At 43.7% G+C, this 13,958-nt stretch overlaps 1 protein-coding gene and 1 non-coding gene across 2 annotated transcripts in view; one reads left to right on the forward strand and one right to left on the reverse strand.

Annotated features, from left to right (window-relative positions):
• Positions 1–13,958, forward strand: part of LOC145415357 (roundabout homolog 2-like) — a 242,913-nt gene that overhangs the window by 128,653 nt on the left and 100,302 nt on the right. The gene's annotated exons all lie outside the window — the stretch shown is intronic.
• Positions 116–234, reverse strand: LOC145417096 (5S ribosomal RNA). Its single transcript, XR_013900415.1, has one exon. It is a non-coding gene; the product is annotated as a 5S ribosomal RNA (ribosomal RNA).

Raw genomic sequence — 13,958 nt, forward strand, 5'->3', positions numbered from 1 at the left:
CATTCATTCATTGCCAGACGCCATGTATCCCAAACGGGGTGGCCAAAGGCTTAGAGTTAATTGTTTTAAAGGGAGGGGCACTAATCCTCCACCAACCCCACTTGACACGTAGGGATGCCAACAGCATCTAGTGTTCCCAGGCGGTCACCCATCCAAGTACTAACCAGACCCAACGTTGCTTAACTTCGCTGATCGGACGAGAAGCGGTGTACTCAACGTGGTATGGCCGCTGGCAAAAGGTAATGCCGTTTTAATGGCATTAAATAAGACAAGGTTGTTTTGGCCCCATTCGTTGATTATAGATAGGTCTTGGTTTATAGAGATGGCTGTACTGAGTTGAGAGTTAGAGATATTAGAGTTTGTAAATGGGTGTCTGAGTGTGAGTGAACTATGAAGTGTTGAGTCATCTTCATATGAATGGATGGGGTTGCTGGTGACAGATAAGAGATCATTAATATGAACCAGGATCAGGGTTGGTGCCAGAATTGATCCCTGTGGCACGCCGGCGTTGAGTGGAAACTGGAATATTCAAATTTGTTTTTAAAGTGAACGTAAGTGTTCATCTGCTACACGTACAAATAGGATGACAATAATCAGATGTTTGTGGAACCTCCTCAGTCAAGAAAATACGGCCCAGTTCCCCATTGAGTTCCTCCATTTGACGTTTAGAACATATTGATAGTCAGACAGGACTTTAGGCGTTCACACAAAAAGAACCACGAGAGCATATTAAACAAAGGCTTTTGAAGACATAGAATGAGCATGTCAAGTAAACGTTTTCCCACCCCTTTTATGTCAGTATGATCCAATTGGAGAGACTTCATATATCACGAGATTACCCAGGGTTCACATCCAGAGAGGTGTATACTTCCCCCCGTATACTGAGATGGTTCTTCATATTTTGTATTTGCTATCTCCAGACGAGTTTGTTTAGTTTGGGGGAGATTTTCGAACTGATACCATTGATATAATCCAAAAATCCCCATTTTTACACAAGATCTTTTCCAAGTTGAATGCAATCATCTGGAAATAACAAATTCAGAATTATGTACCTAGACTGAGGATGGTATATAATTAGCTGCTCACTAGCACCTGTGTCGTGCAACTGCCATTCCAGGTTTGAAAAAGTAGATGATATTTGCAACACAACCATATTCATAACCACTTCTTTACAATATATCGAATTTTTGCTGTTGGTGCAATGTGATATTTTATTTTTCCCTATTTCGGCTGCTTGTTGAACCTATACATTCATATAATCAGTCTTTATTATTTGCCTGTTTTACATGCCCACAGAAAATATTAATATCTGGACATTATCGAGTTGTTCATTATGAATCAGTGTACTAATTATATATTAAGATAACATAAGCTCAGTGTTCGGCGAATACATTGTATTCATCTTTTAAGTTTGAATTATGTAATGTAATTATTAACACATCTATCCATCTGTATATCTCTGTCAATACAGAGATATACAGATGGATAGATGTAAACAGGGAGTGAGTATGTTTTGGCTCTACTGTCGATCTCTTGACTCATTATGATAGAGAGTGTCAAGCTGTTCCAGGCTGCCTTTTTCACTTAGCCTAGGGCATTCTCCAGGTATCAGGGAGGGACGACCTTGCCTTGTTTGTGTTTCAGCATGTGTCATAACTTCCCCCTTCACTCCTGCCCCATTGATACAAGCTTGTTTATATAGTCTATGTGAGAGTGTGAGAGGGAAGATCTGGTGCTCAAGACAATGGTGAATAGTAATGTGTTTCCCCAACAGGCACAAAAACATGTTTACAAATAAATGAAATAAAGTAAGGTGCTGCATTATAATATACTGGCTTGCAGCTTTATTCAGCTTAGGAAAATCTTTTCGAACTGAAGTGGTTTGTTATAGCCACCATGAATTCCACACTCGTAAACTGATTAAAGTCGACTATACTGCGTTTGTTCTAGATTAGCTTGACAAAGAATACCCCCTTCAGCTTATAGCCAGGTTTAGCCAGCTTGGAGTTCAGTTTCAAGAGTAACCAAGAAGAATTATTCCTACCTCATAGCTTAAAGTCAATGAATTTCGTATAACCACAACATAGTATTCAAGCTACGGGAGTGACCCATTTCCGCAGTTTGATAACATGTTGACTGTAGCAATACGAATAACTACGAAAATATGCCACCGTACTGAAGGGGTTTAAACATAGATCTTGAAAGTCTACACAGTGTCACGGGGGGATGTGGATTTAAGAATTAAAAATGCTCGATGTTACATGAAAATGGAGACAAGAAATTAACTTGGGAAAAACTAGCAGTAAGTTTTACTTTATGCCGGCTTACTTCGCTGATTCTCTAAAGACAAGAATTTTATAAACTTTCTCAACAGTACACAGCAGAGATTAATTACTCACGAGTGCTGTTTGTAGTACTGTTAGCCTCTCGAGAAAGTGACTCCATCCCTGACAATCAATAACTAATGCTAATGATAATAAACAGGTTCTTGCCGGTGCTTAACTCCTGGCTGGCACAACGGATTTAAGTTTGACACAAAAGAACTGGCCTAAGTTATGAATATTGTAAAGAGTTTGTGCAAACTAGGAGCGGCAACTAAAATAAGCTTAACGTGGAGAAATAAAACACGAGTCTAATTACATTAAGCTCAAAGAAAAGAACTGTAAATTTATTTATTACAATAAAAAAAATTTATGTAAAATGAATCACAAAATGAATTCAAAAGAGGAATTTCATGGTCACTAGGGGACTCATGAATTCAAATAACAAGAGAATACACTCACTCGCTCATTCAAAAACTAATTAAACTGAAGCCTAGAAAAAGGAACAGAAATACTGGTCAGTGGAAGGGAGCCAAAACGAAAGTCTGGGCGCCTGTGATGAACACCAACGCTGCTATTTGCTCCAAGCCAGCTTTGCCAATCACCCTCTAGGTCAGGGGTCAGCAACCTTTTCAGTGTGAGGGCCAGAGAAAGCTTCTAGGAGTATACTGCAGGTCAGAGTGCCAAAGAGAACCCAAAAGTGACAGTGTATAAAAATTTTATAGAAAAGCAGGCAAACCAGTGACTAGATTACAAGAAATTTATTGAAAAACATGCAAATCATTGCCGAAAACAGTTTGTGACAATATACCAAAAAAATATATATATAGAAAAGCAGGCAAACCAGTGACTAGATTACAAGAAATTTATTGAAATACATGCAAATCAGTGACTGCAGAAAACAGTTTGTTACAATATACAAAATTTTTATAGAAAAGCAGGCAAACCATGACTAGATTACAAGAAATTTATTGAAAAACATGCAAATCATTGACTGCCGAAAACAGTTTGTGGCAATATATATATATATATATATATATATATATATATATATATATATATATATATATATATATATATAGAAAAGCAGGCAAACCAGTGACTAGATTACAAGAAATTTATTGAAAAACATGCAAATCATTGACTGCTAAATACAGTTTGTGACAATATAATCATTTAGTTGGCTAGGCTGTTGCGGGCTGGATTGTTATATGAATATCAAGCAGGGTGATGGGCCATGAGTTCGGACTCTGCGGGCCAAATCTGGCCCGCGGGCCGGAGGTTACCGACCCCTGCTCTAGGTGGTGATTCAGGAATTCGCTGTACAACAGAGACGCTGCTCTACGCTGGGCACAAAACGATCCTATTCTCGCGACGATCCCGAGCTGACTGACTTCAAACTAGCAAAGGGGGCGAAAGATGGCCGTGTTCGCCGAAAGTAGGCGTGGCCTAACTTCAACGGTCAACGAGAGGAAGGTGAACGATATAGGCTCACAACAAATCCCTCAGTGAAAGCACTAATGTCATGGATAAGAATGGTCACTTGTGAAACAGTGACAAATGTTCTGAAACCCATCCTGATCGAATTGAACACGAGGACGGTTGAACTGAGTGATGCCCAGTGGGAATTCCACTAGAGTTCATGGTTTTCTCATCTATGTACAATGTCACGAATTTATAGAAATATGCTCACGCAAATTCGTGACATTACGCCCCATCAAAATCACATTTTTCTTCAGAAAAATTTTCGATATACGTGCATATAAATCCTAACTCAGTCACACAAGATTCACACTGTGGTGTGTATACTCTCCTCCTACAGGAGAAAATCACAGTCGCCCATGAGCGTAAAAACCTCTCATTTACATTAATTGAAGCAAGCTTGAGAAAAAAAACTCTGTGACAACGGTGAAAAATCCTGTACTCAGGTCGAACTGAACGAAAAGTTCGCTACATTTACATTAACGACTGATTGTTATGTAGTGTGATGTATGTAATACACGGTGTAGGTGTGACAGTTGTGTTGTAACTGTACGTACATGTAAAATGATATAATAAAAATCAGTAGTAAATAGAAACGATGAGGCAAAAGAGAAGAGGCGGCAGCCTGCGGCAGAGATGATCAGCTGCTCTGCACAACAAATTGCAACACCCTCAAGCTGCACCTGTGAAAGCAATCAAGGTGGAACATCAAAAGTGTCAGTGCAACAATTTTTATTAAATTACAATTTCCCTCTCTGCCTAGTAGTCAGTACTTATGTTACATAAAGTACACTATTATTTTGTTAATGGATACATTATTAACCAGGAAACGTAGTGCTTGGATTGCTCAAATCTCTGAGGACCCCTGTAGTTTACTGGTTAAACCTAGATTCTTAACCAGGAAACATACTAGTCTTTGAATTGCATAAATCTCTGAGGATAGCCAGTAGTTTACTGGTTAAGCCTACATTATTAAGCAGGAAACATGCTAGTCCTTGGATTGCTCAAATCTCTGAGAATGGACAGTTTACTGGTTAAACCTACATTATTAACCAGGAAACGTGTTAGTCCTTGGATTGCTCAAATCTCTGAGAAGGGGCAGTTTACTGGATAACCAGTAACGTTCCGCCGACCGATTTCGCACCTCCAATACCTCCCAATCCCGAGGTATTTTGGAATTTTTTGGGGGGCAGGCTAAAACCTCCACTTTTGATGAGAAACATCGAAAATTCATAGAGAAATCGCTCACCTGAGGTTTAAAATACTCGATACAGGTAGCAGTACCTCCTTACCTTACCGGGTTTTCTATCAGGCTGGCTCCAAAGAAAACGAGTTCTATGGGAGGGTAACTATTCCACACCACTCATAAACGGTATTTATTTATTTATTTGGTATGAATTTATATGTAGTACAAGAGTATATTGGTTTTCAAACAGTAACATAGGCATTATAAGCATTGTTTCACTCACTAACTCATGAACATACCTGACCTTTTTTGGCGACATTACCTGATCATCATTTCTGACTGTTTCTTCCTCTAGTGCTATGTAAACTTTGTCCTCCACATTGTCATCGATTGGGGAATCACTCTGGCCCTGAATGTCTTTATTTGCCAGGTCACTTGTAACAGGTGAAATGCCGAGACAATAGCATGCAGGGGGGAGGAGGTTATGCGGTGTAAGGCATTGTTCTTGCCTGGCATCTTGTAGAGGAATAGAGGAAGGAGTCCTGAGTATACGTACCAAAAATCATGCGCGAAAATTGAAAATTGTGCAAATTATGAACCTTGCAATTGCGCGACGTACCAGTACGTCATTGGGACTGGGAGTTACATAATGTAGCAACATACCCATACGTCGATGGGACGCCTCGGGTTAAACCTACATTATTAACCAGGAAACATGATAGTCCTTGGATTGCTCAAATCTCTGAGAACCAGCAGTTTACTGGTTAACCTAACTCTACACTTACGATTAATATTGAGAAGCTGAGAATCCCTACGCAGTCTCGGGCAGGTCACATTTTAACACCCAATGTGGGCGTGAACACTCATGTGGATAATGTGCATTCTCAGGGAATCCTAAGAGAGGTCCACAGCTCAAGACACCACAAGGTAATTCAAACACAGCCTCGGATTGCCTCTGCGGGGTTCTCGAAATTCCCCCTTAACCTACGGCATACATGTATATACAGGTCCTGGACGTAATGTATCCTGTGGGACCAACGGGTGAGGCTTCAGGTCTTACTGGTACACTAATAACTGGGAACCAAGCTAGTCCTTGGGTTGCATAAATCTCTGAGGACGCACGTCTTATGGAACCCGGTGTACAACAGTTGCTCGTGTTAGTCATCAGTTAGCAGGCAAGACATCAAGTCTGCACCCACATTACCACTGCCCTCTCTTTCAACTGACACAGAGATTATGGGCATGGATTCAAACAGCACAGGAAGGACACATCCCTGACTCATGGTACGTTGCCACACATTGCAGGAATGCACGAAGCTATCTATTTCTTGTCCCATTCCTGGCCAGAAAAAATCAGAACGGATACGGCCCTGCATTTTTCTTTTACCCTGGTGGCCTCCTGATCCTGAACAATGACCCCATTCTAACACTTCTTGGCGATACTTTGCGGGAATGACAAACTGCAGTCGAACCTTTCCCTGGGGTGTTCGTGATTCACGGTAGAGCCATCCTTGTTTATGAAGGAACCTAGCTTGGCCTCCCCATGAATGCTTAATCACTCTACTCTATTGTTTTTTCCGCATGGCAGCAAGTGTCGGGTCAGAGTGTTGTTCTTGGACAACATCTTGGCTACAAATTAGATCTTACAACAATGCAATGGTCACTTGGGCGACACAATTCAGAGCCTTGGCCATGGCTTGTGTTACTGAAGCCGAACTCTGAGTAGAGTCATCTACGGTGCAACTATACTTGGCACCTGCTATGTTGCCCATAATAAGGTCAAATAAAGGTTCTGGCATGACAACAGCAAGTGTCGTACCAGTGTAAAACTGAGATGCCACCTGGATACGTGCCTCAGGGAACAAGCTCACTGATCCGACAATAAGCTGAACTTGGATCTGTCGACCTGTGTATTCCTCAGGCCGAACTAGACTCTGCCTGACAGAGAAACCTGAGGAACCATTATCTCTCAGAACATATACGGAAACACCTCCCACAAACCCTGGCTGAACAAGAAAGGCACTGTCACCTGTGGGAGGGGCGGTAGAGGAAGCAGCCAGCTATGAGGCTGCTGAATAAATGATGTGGCAAACATGGTGCCCTGAGAATATGGTACCTGAGGAGTTGTACTCACCGTCTGGGGAGCTGGAGCGTTGACCATCTGTGGCGGAGGGTTCACTGTTGCTGGGAGACTAGTGAACTGTGGGGAAGTACCCGTACTGCTAGGGACAACACCACCGTGCTGCTGTTGAGGAATGAATGCTGCGTTTGCCTCCTGCCTCCGATACACTGGGGCTGGTGCTGAAAAGGTTAGTCCCGACAGTCGATTGCGTGGCTGATACTGCAGCTGATTAGGATACTTGTCGTACCGCTTCCACTCAGGTTTCTGGTTGTTTTGCCCCTGGTCCTTCTTCTGTGGTTTGTTTGGACCTTGGCCATTATTCTGAGAACGCCTTGATGCTGGAGTTCAGTCTGAGATGGTTTCCTAGATTTGTCAGCTTTCCTGTTCGAGGTGTGTTGCTTACGATTTTGATACCCGTATGCAGTGAAGAATGCATCAGCCTTCTCCACCATTTGGCTGGCATTCCTTACCTGGCAGATCTTAAGCTGAGCCATAAGCTCAGCAGGCCACGGCTTTTCTAGCTGCATGCGCAGCATAAGGTCAATAATCCCCTCTCGCGTGGGAGGAGTTTCATCTTTCTCCATCCACTCATCTAAGTAAGCAGTAAGCTGATCAAGAAACTGAACAGCAGTCTCCTTTTCTTGTAGATGCGCCCTTATAAACTGACTCCTGGCATCGTCAACTGTGAGACCCTATGCTTTGATGAGTGCGGCCTTCATCATCTCATACGTGAGATTGTCTCCACGAATTCCGTGGAGAATATCGAGGGCAGGGCCCTCAAACAAGCTAAGGAACTGGAGCTGCTTAGCTGCCTCATCCAGCTGGTAGAGGTGAGCCATGTCTTCAAAATTAGCTATGAATGGCTCGATTCGCTCGCCTTCCTTGTATGGAGGAAGCTTGATGCGTGGGGTCGCCAGAACATGTGCAGGGAGAGCGCTCATGGAGCTTGGGTTAGCTGCACCAGATATGTCTGAAGCCAAGGAGTCTTGCTTGTGCTTCAGCATCTCAAGTTCATGTTTCTCATGTGCCTCGTGCTCGGCACATTTGTGTTCTCGTTCTCTTTCTCGTTGTTCTAGCTCATATTCACGTTCTCTCTCTCGTTCTTCTCGCTCGTGTTCACATTGTTCTTGCTCGCATTCATGTTGAATTCTATGCTCTTTACGGGCATCATTCTCACGCTGCTGTTCGTAACTAAACCATGAGAGCACGTACTCTATAATTTGTCAGGGGTCGGTAAGCCCCTTATCTTTGGCTTCCTGTACATATATATTAGTAGTCATGATGCTAACTCAGTTAAGGCTGAATGGGCTAAAGACTGAGTACTGACTGCTATTTTGCAGAGAAATACTAATAATCAAAAGTAAAGACTATAGGCACCGGTTGGTGGTGACCAGTTTTATCTAGTTAAACTGGTAAAGACAGAAAAAGAAAACGCAACTGACTGAGAAAACTATTATGTAAAATTAATAGAAATGAATCAATAACCAACAGTCAGATAGTGCCTATAGACTTTAATGATAAATACCTAGGTGTGAGTGAGTGAGTATTATCCCGTTAATAACTTTAGAGCTAGGAGTTATTATCCTGGAATGAGGTCGCTAGATGTCACGGGGAGAAGATGGATTTATGAATTAAGAATGCTGGATGTTACTTGAAAATAGAGACAAGGAATTTACTTGTGAAAAACTAGCAGTAAGTTTTACTTTATGCCTGCTTACTTCGCCGATTCTCTAAAGAGAATTTATAAACTTTCTCAACAGTACACAGCAGAGACTAATTACTCACGAGTGCTGTTTGTCGTACTGTTAGCCTCTCAAGAAAGTGACTCCACCCCTGACAATCAATAACTAATGCTAATGATAATAAACAGGTTCTTGCCGGTGCTTAACTCCTGGCTGGCACAACGGATTTGTTTGATACAAAAGAACTGGCCTAAGTTATGAATATTGTAAAGAGTTTGTGCAAACTAGGAGCGGCAACTAAAATAAGCTTAATGTGGAGAAATAAAACACGAGTCTAATTACATTAAGCTCAAAGAAAAGAACTGTAAATTTATTGATTACAATAAAATAAATTTACATTATATGAATCTTGAAATGAATTCAAAAGGGGAATTTCATGGTCACTAGGGGACTCATGAATTCAAATAACAAGAGAATACACTCACTCGCTCATTCATAAGCTAATTAAACTTAAGCCTAGAAAAACGAACAGAAATACTGGTCAGTGGAAGGGAGCCAAAACGAAAGTCTGGGAGCCTGTGATGAACACCAACGCTGCTATTTGCTCCAAGCCAGCTTCGCCAATCACCGTCTAGGTGGAGATTCAGGAATTCACTGTACAGCAGAGACGCTGCTCTACTCTGGGCACAAAACGATCCTATTCTCGCGACGATCCCAACCTGATTGACTTCAAACTAGGAATGGGGGCAAGAGATGGCCGTGTTCACTGGAAGTAGGCGTGGCCTGACTTTAACAGTCAACGAGAGGAAGGTGAAAGATGTAGGCTCATAATAAATCACTCAGTGAAAGCACTAATGTCATGGATAAGAATGGTCACTTGTGAAACAGTGACAAATGTTCTGAAAACCATCCCAATCGAAGTGAATACGAGGACGGTTGTACTGCGTGATGCCCAGTGAGAATTCCACTAGAGTTCATGATTTTCTCATCAAAGTACAAGTCACGAATTTATATGAATACGCTCGCACGAATTCGTGACACAGGCTTCCAGTAACTGGCATACATTGGTGAAGCCCATAATGAAAGTAGACGCTCCATTACGTGGCAAGCCCGCTAATCACATCTAATTCTGACACCAGTTCCATAATGTCGGTCACAACTTTAGGGACTGCAGTTTTACCTATTCTTCTCAGTATCATGATGTTTCAATTTTTTCCCTCCATTATCCAGCGAATTTTGTTTGGCTTAGGTAAGAAATAAGGAATCTTGGGAGTTTTTAAGTCTCCATTAACCTACTGAGTAGATGACGTCTTCTTGAATTTGTTCTTACTACCTCCAAATGATCTTATTCAGTGTGAGAGAGGACTTGGCGACTGAAGGGTTTGATGCAATCTCCATTAATCTCTTTAGGACGATATAGTATTTTACAGTTTATGCTTGATATAGCTGAATAGTAATATTCAGGGAAGGAGAGTAATGTTGTGTTGGTATGTCCCTATGGAAATAATTTATACCGTATATCCTAATGCAATTGATTGATGCGTATTGATTTCAGTAACACACACTATCAGATATCCTGGGAAGAAATGGCATTTTCTGAAACCGCTATGACTCATTCGTTCTCAAGTACCAGTATTAGAAACTGTATTGGCGCCAGCTTATATACCGGATTAACCCCTAAAACGCGGGGTGTCGCGTTTGCGATGCTTGCCGAAAAGGACATAACGGCGGATCATCGTGTTTGCGATTCAAGTTAATTTTGAATAACCGTGGGCAAGCAGGTTCAAGCTGGTATTGTCTATCAGTATCGCCACCCTTTAGCTACTATTAGCACACTTGACCTTTGTACCACTGACCTCCGTTGTTGCCAAGTATCTTTTTTTTTTACCCACCCACGCACCGCGGCCCGGCCACCCTCGCCGTGATATATGGCAGCACGCGGACTGCTCAGAAATGTCAATCTGCGCCTTCCTCTCGCAAGCACTTTATGCTAATTGGAAACGCTTGTTTCCCCAGTTGTCACACTAGCTTTTTTTCGCGCGGTTTGCCCCTGTTTAGCGTCAGTTTACCTCAGTCTTTCAAGGTGACATCATGTCCAATTCTAGCTCTTCCGAGTCAGTGCCTTCAATCCCTCCGAAAAAGGGCTTTGTGACCTCTACCCCGTCAAAACCCTTACTAGAGAGTGCAAAGGGCCTGAGTGAGTCTGCTATAGGCCTAGAATTACTGAAAGCCTCTGTGGACTACAGTAGTGACGTTGCGGTGTTATCGAGCCTTGCTGAATCAGACACTTTATTGAGTGCTGAGTCTGAGGAGCAGGAAGAGACAATTCCTGTGCCTAGCACCTCGTCAGGCAAGGCTCCAGTGCAGAAGGGAGTTGCGTATGGCAAGGGGGCCAAGAGGAAGCGAAGTGGTGACCCCGGTTCCCAGCCATTGTTCTCCTCAGACCGGCCATTGTCCCCAACCTCAGGTCACGCCACCGCCATACCGCCTCGCACCCCCAGCCCCATTCTCTTGTCATCTTCGTCTGTTGTGCTTTCTCCTGAGTCTTCGGAGTCTCCTTCACCACCTTGGAAGGGAAGTAGGCAGTCTGGTATTTGTAGAGGTTTCCGTAGGCCCAGTGTTCATGCTGGCATGAGTAGGAAAGTGTCTCCTAGTGGTAAAATTAGTGGTAAGGTTTACCGCACTAGGCAACTCACCACCCAGCCTACTGCGAGTGACCTTGAACCTACTCCCACTCTCCCCACCACCACCAGCACCGCACAGGCCCGACCTAGCTCATCCACTGCTACACAGCCTGCCTCACCCACTGCCTCACTGCCTGCCTCACCCACTGCCACACGGCCTGCCTCACCCCCCGCCGCACCCACCCACTCCCAGCCTAGGCAGGGCACTCTGAATGCCTTCATGTGGTCTGAGGGCTCTGATTTTGTGCCAGAGGATCTGCCCTTTGATTCCACTGGGTGTGGGATCCAGGCTGACTTCCCTGTCCCCGAGGGTGGTGAATGCTTGGACTACCTGTTGGCCTTCCTGGATAACGAAGTCATGGAGCGGATTTGTTCCGAGATGAACAGGTACGAAGGACAATGTGCTGCAGTTCGTCAAGGTGAAGGTGCAACGCCATCCACGTCACGGATGGCAGCATGGGTTCCTGTGACGATCCGGGAACTATTTGTATTCATCGGCTTGATGCTTCTGATGCCACATAGCTGGAAGCACAAGCTCGAGGAGTACTGGAGTGCTGACGATCTTTGCCCCACACCCATCTTCAACAAGTACTGTACATGACTCGGGATAATTTCAGGCAACTCATGATGTACCTTCATTTGCCAGCAACGATGAGCCTTCCCAGACTGACCCCCTATGGAAAGTGAGGGAAATCCTGAACATGATCAAGGACAAGTTTATGACGTTCCTTCGGCCCTTCAAGAAAGTAGTGATCAACGAGTCCTTGGTTTTGTTCAGGGGCCACGGTTCGTGCAGTATATTCCAAGTAAACGCCACTGCTTTGGAATAAAGTTTTTCATGCTGTGCGACTGCAAGACGGGGTTCATCCTAGACTTCGTTATCTACACCGCCAGCAATGTGGACTTGCACAAGACTGACCCCCTTGGATTCTCTGGCTCTGTGGTGAAAGTGCTTCTGGAAAAGTACTTTGGCGGGAATCATATCCTGTATACAGATAATTATTTTACAGCACCCAAACTCGCCAAGTACCTTTCAGAGCACGGCGTTGGATCCTGTGGCACTGTCAGGAGCAATAGGGCACACTACCCTGCCTTCCCCGAGGCTGAAAGATCAAAGCAGGGAGACGTGCACCTGAAGAAATCAGACAAGATGCTGGCGATACGGTGGCACGACAAGAGGATCGTCAATGTGCTCACCACAGTCCACAAGGGGGAAATGCAAGCCACAGGGAAGGTCGACAGAAGGACTGGCAATCCTGTGATGAAGCCTGATGCTGTAATTGACTACAACGTCAATATGCGGCTGGTGGACAAGTCCGATATGATGATCGGAGAGATTGACTGCCTGAGGAGGAACCGTTGCTGGTACAGGAAGGTGTTCTTGCACTTGCTGGATATGTACAGACGTAGGAATAAGTTCGTTTCCCTTTCCGTGGACTAAGGCGTTTGTAACACTGTTCGATGGAGAGAGATCCCCTCCTCCTCCCTTCCTCATAGTCCCACACTCCCACCCAACCCCCCCACTTTTCTCTCCGACCCCATAACCCCACCCGGTACCCTCCATACTCCACTCACAGCCAGCTAGAGGTTTCTGTACTTCAAGCACCTCTCTACGTGTAGTCCGAACAACTAATAAAAGAATAGTGCAGTATATATCATAAACCAAGTTAGGAAAAGGTTTACTTCATTGTGTGTGTGTGTGTGTGTGTGTGTGTGTGTGTGTGTGAGAGAGAGAGAGAGAGAGAGAGAGAGAGAGAGAGAGAGAGAGAGAGAGAGAGAGAGAATAAATCTGCTGTGATTAAATGTTGCGGTAGCAGACACCTCTTTTACACACACACACACACGCACAGATAGAGAGAGAGAGAGAGAGAGAGAGAGAGAGAGAGAGAGAGAGAGAATGAATAAATCTGCTGTGATTAAATGTTGCGGTAGCAGACACCTCTTTTACACACACACACACACACACACACACACAGAAAGAGAGAGAGAGAGAGAGAGAGAGAGAGAGAGAGAGAATAAATCTGCTGTGATCAAAGGTTGCGGTAGGAGACATCTCTTTTACACACACACACACACACACACACACACACACACACACACAGAGTGAGAGAGAGAGACATACAGACAGACAGACAGACAGACAGAGACAGAGAGACATAATCAGAGACAGACCGACAGGGAGAGAGAGAGAGAGAGAGAGAGAGAGAGAGAGAGAGAGAGAGAATAAACCTGCTGTGATTAAATGTTGCGGTAGTAGACACCTCTTTTACACACACACACACACACACACACACACACACACACACACACACACACACACAGAAGAGTTACAAGGAAAAGTTAGAGGCATAATGAATATGCAGACCATACCGTGGAGATAATTCTTGTTTGCCTGGGAATGCAAATCCAATTCACATTTATTCTAGTGTGAGATCCTGCCGATGAATCCCTTAAATTTCTCCACTGTAGTGTTAACAACGT

This window comes from Coenobita brevimanus, chromosome 13, assembly GCF_032717465.1.
Source record: "Coenobita brevimanus isolate Jiangsu-jjx chromosome 13, ASM3271746v2, whole genome shotgun sequence".
Classification (NCBI taxonomy): domain Eukaryota; kingdom Metazoa; phylum Arthropoda; class Malacostraca; order Decapoda; family Coenobitidae; genus Coenobita; species Coenobita brevimanus.